Source organism: Tenrec ecaudatus, chromosome 2 (genome assembly GCF_050624435.1).
Source record: "Tenrec ecaudatus isolate mTenEca1 chromosome 2, mTenEca1.hap1, whole genome shotgun sequence".
NCBI classification, from domain to species: domain Eukaryota; kingdom Metazoa; phylum Chordata; class Mammalia; order Afrosoricida; family Tenrecidae; genus Tenrec; species Tenrec ecaudatus.
In genome coordinates this window covers 266,719,298-266,725,466 of record NC_134531.1, presented here as the reverse complement: position 1 = coordinate 266,725,466, position 6,169 = coordinate 266,719,298, and the positions used below count along the sequence as shown (strand labels likewise).

At 41.8% G+C, this 6,169-nt stretch overlaps 1 pseudogene; it reads right to left on the bottom strand.

The window, feature by feature from the left end:
- Nucleotides 1–4,809: 4,809 nt before the first annotated feature.
- On the bottom strand, nucleotides 4,810–5,168 carry LOC142441476 (transmembrane protein 243-like; annotated as a pseudogene).
- Nucleotides 5,169–6,169: the final 1,001 nt, after the last annotated feature.

Sequence of the window (6,169 nt, the reverse complement as noted above, 5' to 3'; positions counted from 1 at the left end):
TAGATTATGTATTGGGCTGTGAACCCCAAGACTAGCAGTTCAAAACCACCTTGCCACCTTGAGAGAAACATGAGGCTTTCTACTCCTATAAAGAGTTACAGTCTCTAAAACCCACAAGGGCAGCTCTATGCTCTCCTATAGGGTCACCAGGAGTCAGAATTGACTCAGTGACAGTAATTTTGATGTTGTTGTTATTATAACACCGCTCATATATGACTTAGGTAATTCAGATGAAGAGATTTAGACCTTTTGAGCTAATGGCATTTCAATTTAAATATTCGATTATAATTGATGCTGTAATAATAGGTCGAGCTCTTTTGGGAAGAGCGACTTTATATTGCATTTACTATGGGCATGGTTCTTTTGAACTTGGAGTGAATTGTGGTAGAATAAGAAATAGTGCCACAAAAATATTAGGCTTCGATCCCCAGAACCTCTAAATATGTCTCTTTTTTTGTGGGGGGAGGATTCTAGTTGATTTGGTTAGTGAAAATGTTTGAGATGGAGAGATTACCCTAAATTATCTAGTTTGGGCCTAAATGCAAATGTTCTTAGAAGAAAGACACAAGGAAATTAGAAACATGCAGAAGAGGAGAAAACAATGAGAGCAAGAAGACAGGTATTAAAGTATCATCGCTACAAATAACGGAATGCTGGCAACCATCAGAGGAACCCGTGGTGACCTAGTGGGTTATGGGTGGACATCCCAGCTGTTCAAAACCACCAGCCACTCCTCAGGAGAAAGACGAGGCTTTCTACTCCAATTAAAAGTTACAGACTTGGAAACCTACAGTTGTACCCTGTCCTGCAGTGTCACGATGAGCCAACTCTATAGCAATGGGTTTCTGTCCTTTGGCAGGGGCAGGTGGGGCTGTGGAGGAAATAACAACCTTTCCCCCTAGATTTCCTACTGGCACAGCAGTCCTACTGACACCTTGATACCCATTTTAATTTGTTTAGTCCAATGATTTTGATTTTCTACTCTGGTCTCTGGAACTCTTATGAAATACATAGCTGTTGTACCAAGCAACATGGTGTGTTGTAGCCAAAGGAAAAAAAATTCACAGTGATAACTTGCCTCTAAAGTGTCTCTTATCTTCCAGAATTCGAACCCATGATTAATTTTCAAGATACGTTCAGAAGGCAAAATCTTCACAAAAAGTAATTAGTTATTTTATAAATGTCCATTTGCCTTTGGTGAGGAGTCCACCATTCGAATACCTGATTTTCTAGTTTGTAAAGAGTATATGTTATGTAACTAGTTAAAGTTTTTAACAATAAAAAAAGTAGGGGGAAGTGTTATGCCAAAAAGAAAAATAATGCTACCATGTAGGTCACTCTGCCCCTTTTAGTTTGTCTGATTGTTTTGGTTTCATATAAAGCAAATAGAAACACCTAAGAGTGACATAGACTTGAACCAAAATCACAAGTAAATAAATAATTGAATACCTAGAATATGTAACCCAAATTTCTTTTTAAAAAAATTTTATTTAAAAAAATTTTATTAGAGACTCAGACAACTCTTATCACAATATATATATATACATATATATATATACACACACACATCAATTGTATAAAGCACATCTGTACATTCTTTGCCCTCATCATTTTCAAATCATTTGCTCTCCACTTAAGATCTTTGCATCAGGTTCTCTTTTTTCCCCTGCCTCCCTGCTCCCCCTTCTCTCATGAACCCTTGATAATTTATACATTATTATTTTGTCATATCTTGCCCTATCTGGCATCTCCTTTCACCCCCTTTTCTGTTGTCCACCCCCAGGGAGGAGGTCACATGTAGACCCTTGTAATCGGTTCCCCTTTTCCAACCCACTCACCTTCTACCCTCCCAGTATCACCCCTCACACCCCTGGTCCTGAAGGTATCATCCACCCTGGATTCCCTGTACCTCCAGCTCCTATCTGCATCAGTGTACAACCTCTGCTCTATCCAAGCTTGCAAGGTAGAATTCAGGTCATGGTAGTTGGGGGGGTGGGGGGAGGAAGCATTTAAGAACTGGAGGAAAGCTGTATCCTTCATCGGTGCTATGTCGCACCCTGACTGACTCATCTCCTCCCCTAGACCCCTCTGTGAGGAGATCTCCAATGACCGACAAATGGGCTTTGAGTCTCCACTCTGCACTTCCCCCTTCATTCACTGTGGTAAGAATTTTTTTTTTATGATGCCTTATACCTGATCCCTTTGACACCTCTTGATCGTACAGGCTGGTGTGCTTCTTCCATGTGGGCTTTGTTGTTTCTGAGCTAGATGGCCGCCTGTTCGCCTTCAAGACTTTAAGATCCCAGACACTATCTCTTTTGATAGCCGGGCACTGTCAGCTTTCTTCTCCACATTTGCTTATGCACCCGTTTGTCCTCAGCAATCATATCATGGAAGTGTGCAGCCAATTATATTATTTTTTGTTCTTTGATGCCTGATAACTGATCCCTTTGGAACCACGTGATCACACAGGCTTATGTGTTCTTCCATGTGGGCTTTTTTGCTTCTGAGATAGATGGCTGCTTGTTTATCTTCAAACCATTAAGTTCCCTGATGCTAGCTCTTTTGATAGCCAGGCACCATCAGCTTTCTTCACCAAATTTGCTTGTTCACCTGCTTTGGCTTCAGCGGTTGTGTAGGGAGTGTGAGCATCATAGAATGCCAATTTAATAGAACAAAGTATTCATGCATTGAGGGAGTGCTTGAGTAGAGGTCCTAGGTCCTTCCGCCACCTTAATACTAAACCTATAAATATAGGCACATATTCCCCCATCCTCATATATATATTTGCATGTACATGTCTTTATCTAGACCTCTATAAATGCCCTTTGCCTCCTAGCTCTTTCCTCTATTTCTCTTGACTTTCCTCCTGCCCCACTATCATTTGACTTCCCCACCTGGGTTACATCTATACCTCTTCGTTACATTACCTTACTCTTGATCATCCCTACCAGGCCTGCCACTCCCCCCTCACCACCAATTTGGATCCCATGCTGTTCCCTTGTCCCTGGGTTTGTTAACACCACTTCCTTTCCTGCCACTTCCCCTTATCCCAAGTCCCCCCGGAACTGTTGGTCCCGTTGTTTTTCCTCCAGTATCATCCAGCCTATCTTATTTAGATAGACCTTTGGAGATAGTAACATGCACGAAAACAAGATAGAGGAAAACAAAGCAACAGTATACAATAAAACAACAGAAACCACTGACAAAAACAATATGGTATCAACAATAACTTTTAAAGTACAAAAGCCTTAGCTCAATCAGCACCCTAGCTAAAACACAGGAGTGAAAATCCTTCAAGACTAGATTTTCCCTCATCACTTGTATGTCCAAACAGAGCTTCAACTTTAGACATTGTCATCATCTCTGAGTTCGCCGTCATCACCATCACTGCTGTCGTTCTCATACAAAGCGCAGTCTTCACTGCCACCCACAACATTACTAAGGCCACATTTCTTGAAGGCCTGTTGTACCATGTCCTCTGGAATCTCTTCCTGTGCTTCACCCACTTTGCTATCAACTCCATGTCAGGCGACATCAGATTTCCATCTTTTGTCAGTTGGCCTTGACCAGATGACATCCATTCATGCCAAATGTTTTGCATGCAGTCTTTGAAAGGTTTATGTAAACACACAGCTAGGGCCTGCAATACAGATGTAAGCACACCTGGAATAACAGCCAAAGTAACTTAGGAAGACTTTGCCAATTTTTTTATGTTATCAAATGTGTGGGCTCTGAACATAGCATCCCAAACTAGCAATGGTATTTTTTCTTTATGGCTGCTCCTGATCATACATTACAAATTTCTTCCAGCCAATTTTTGTTCCATCTTCATTCATTGAGCCTTTAATATGTGTGTGCACTGTAATTTGTTGTGGGAGTTTGACCTTTTTAGGCAAGGTCTTCATTTTATTTTTATTTTTTTCCTTGTACAAATTATTTTTTCGCTTCCGCCGCGGCACCCATGGAAGAGTCGCAGCCATGGCTGTGAGCTCCCCTATGGCCGTGGGCCTCAACAAGGGCCACAAGGTGACCACAATGTGAGCAAGCCGAGGCAGAGCAGCCGCCGCGGGCGCCTCACCAAGCACACCAAGATCGTGTGGGACATGATCCGGGAGGTGTGCGGCTTCGCACCCTACTAGCGAAGAGCCATGGAGCTGCTCAAGGTCTCCAAGGACAAGCGGGCACTGAAGTTCATCAAGAAGCGGGTGGGCACACATATCCGGGCCAAGAGGAAGAGAGAGTAGCTGAGCAACGTGCTGGCCACCATGAGGAAGGCCGCTGCCAAGAAGAAATGACTGCAGTGGCCCTCTCTCCCCAACCCCAAAATAAAGTCTTTCCAGAAAAAAAATTATTTTTATTTATTATTGTAATTAGATCTTCAAAATCAAAGTTGTTTTTTATCCATCTGTGTTTTGTTAATGTGAAATAAAATTGTAGTTATGAGCAAAAGTTGGTTGCATAGGGAACAATTGTATATTCCATTGAATAGAAATAAAAGTATAATTTGTTTTAAAATGCAGGATTTTGTTTGCTACATAGCCTTTTCACCATGCAATCACATTATAAAATTTTCAATTTCAAAAGTGAAAATTACTGTGCTGTTGGAACTTTAGAGAGTTGGAATGTCCAAGCTTCTTAAAGAAAAAGAAGTTATGATATATGTGTTCCCTGTAAGAGGGAATTTAGGTTTACAGTTACATGAAAATCATGTACCAGAGTCCGAAAGGAGATTCTTCAGCACACCTTACCCAGTGCTCGTCACAGCCTCCACTGACAGCTCTTGAAGGGTCCTGGTAAGTATTTGCCTCACTTCCCCACATCATGGAAGTACATATTTACACATATATGTGTCATGATGATAGAAAATGAGATATAGTAAATTGGATTTCTAAATTTCGGTTCTAAGTCTCCTTGTCGATACCAGTAGATAAGTATGCAGGCAGTAATGCTACTCAAAGAGGTGCAGACAGCAAGAAAAATACATTCAGTGGTTTGGGAGGTAGATGAGGGAAAGCAAAAGCACTAATCAACGTTACTAGAATCAATAACGATGTTAAACTGCCGACAATTAAATTGATGACTCCATCCTTGGCTGAAGTCTCTCTGAACAGGGGTCTGTTGTCCAGGCCACTGGTGCCATAGGTCCTGGCAGTAAAGTCCTACATGTTTGACTTTCTGCACTGTCCCCAAGCCACTAAAGACTGGGCTAGCATTCTCCCTGGAGTCTTAGGTCCCAACTGCAAATGTCTGAAGTCACGGGCGAAGGCAGGTGGGGTCGCTCAGGCCCAGGGGATGAGGGTGCGCAGCCTCTACCCGGCTGGTTGGTAGCCCCAGGCGACAGCCCACGGGGAGTCCTGACCACGTGGGTTCCCCGGCATGGCCTGCCCGCTGCCCCAGGGTCCCTCCTTGAGGGCGCTGGGGCATGGGAGTGGGACGGGAGGCCAAGGTCTTTCGTTGAAAAATAATGACAAGCCACAGCTTATTTCCATTAGCCAAACATGACAGAATGACTGTGAATTTTTTTTTCATTTCCTGTGAAATGGTTTCTTTCATTTCCTGTGGTTTTGAGTATAATAGTTTTATCTCCCAAATTTGCCACAGTATTGTTGCTTGGAAGATCAAAGGTCAAAGGTGTTTCATCCATATTCTCAATATCTCCTAGGTCATAGTTATGGATTTCTTTGTTGTATGATGAGTGAATGGAATGGCACCACTTTTTCATCAGGATCTTTTGGCAACTTCTGTGAAATCTTTGTTCTTTGCTGCAAACATAGAGCAAACCTATTCATGAAGCGGGTACACCATCCTGCTGACACAACAACATTTTCAATGCCTGGTTTCTTTTAATTTGCCATCTTTAGCTATTTGAAGTGACATAAGCAAATTTTCATACATGTTGCATGCGTTTGACCACATACCATAAACCCATTTATGTAATTAAATCCCTAGAGACCCATATGAAGTCGTTAAACCACATCAAACTTTTTTTTTTTTGCCTTTGGAATCTTTTTCAAATAAGCTTCCATTTTCCGCACACCCTCACTTGTTTTTTTGTGAACACAAAATTCCCTACTTGCAATACTATTATTATTTTCTTCTGCTCTTGACACAGCCTTACATTTGAAACCAGATTTGTGTGACCTGCATTTTTGTTTTGGTTTAGGAT